The sequence below is a fragment of the Sebastes umbrosus genome, chromosome 20 (genome assembly GCF_015220745.1).
Source record: "Sebastes umbrosus isolate fSebUmb1 chromosome 20, fSebUmb1.pri, whole genome shotgun sequence".
Lineage (NCBI taxonomy): Eukaryota > Metazoa > Chordata > Actinopteri > Perciformes > Sebastidae > Sebastes > Sebastes umbrosus.
In genome coordinates, this window is record NC_051288.1 from 15,761,337 (window position 1) to 15,762,568 (window position 1,232).

Here is a 1,232-nt window from a genome sequence, read left to right on the forward strand (position 1 = left end):
CTTGAATTGAGTCTTTTCTTCTTTTTATCGTCTTCGTTTTATAGCACAGGAATTGGTGCACACATACATCTATTTCTGCTACCCACAATCACTATAAAAAAAAAACATAATGTGCCCATAGTTGCAAGTCTGGAAATAACAGACAAGCTTTACTGTCAATTGACTAATATTCTTAGAAGAAAAGTGTCGTTTTAGGTGACTAACTTCAGATATAAAGTATCACCTTATACAGTCAAACACGGATGGAATTGTATAATTTAATGAAATGGCCTTGGGGGTGCAGATATATGTCAGATAAGCTGCCTTTAAGACCAAGCTAAAGAAAAGCTAAACTCATAGTACAGTATACCTTCTCACCATGCCCTGTGTCATCCTTTGTGGTTTCAGAAAGAGCCACTTACAGTATTTAGTACTTTTATGTCTCATGTCAAATCCAATGTATGTTAATAAGCCCTTGACATCCCTGTTCTTCAATGTTCGCATCGCGGTTTCAAGGTTCCGCGACTGTTGTTTGCAAATCACGGTTGTATGCCAGCTTCCTGTAGGTTTTCCTGAACATGGCTTGAATGCAGCAACATGTTCTGCACAGAGTTTTCTTGAATTATTGAACAGCCATTGTGTGGGAATAAAATGAGAAAGAAGAGATTTGCAGGAACGGGCTGTAATGAGTGCACAAAAATGACCCGTCTGTATGCGCAGTCTACGTGCTTTCATGTAACCTTGAGAGGATAAAATGTGCATGTCAGGTTACGCTACATTAAAACACTGCTGTAGACGATCATGCAGCTGTAACACAGTGGTTTGTAGGTGAAAGGTGTGTGACAAAAGGTGTGCAATCTAAATGATTTTCTCTTCGGTAAAATAGATTGAAATCCTTCTTTCTGAATAAAAGCCCAATATGATGTTTTCAATGTGCTTGTTTTATGCTAACAACAACAAACAACTGCCTAAAATCCGAAGATATAGAGATAAAGATAAGTTTTCTGTCACATATAATAAAGAAAAGCAGCAACTTCCCACAATTGAAAAGCTGAAACTAGGTATTAATTGTAATTTTTTGTGCGAAAAGTGACTTAAAACAGGTGGTTGATTATCAAAATAGTTGTTGATTTTTCTGTCAATTTGACTAATTAAGTATTCAACTAATTGTTTCATTTCTAGTTGACCTTTTAGGCAGCAATCAGCACCAATTATACAGTGCGGTGTTTGTGTTTGTCTAATGTCTAAATTAC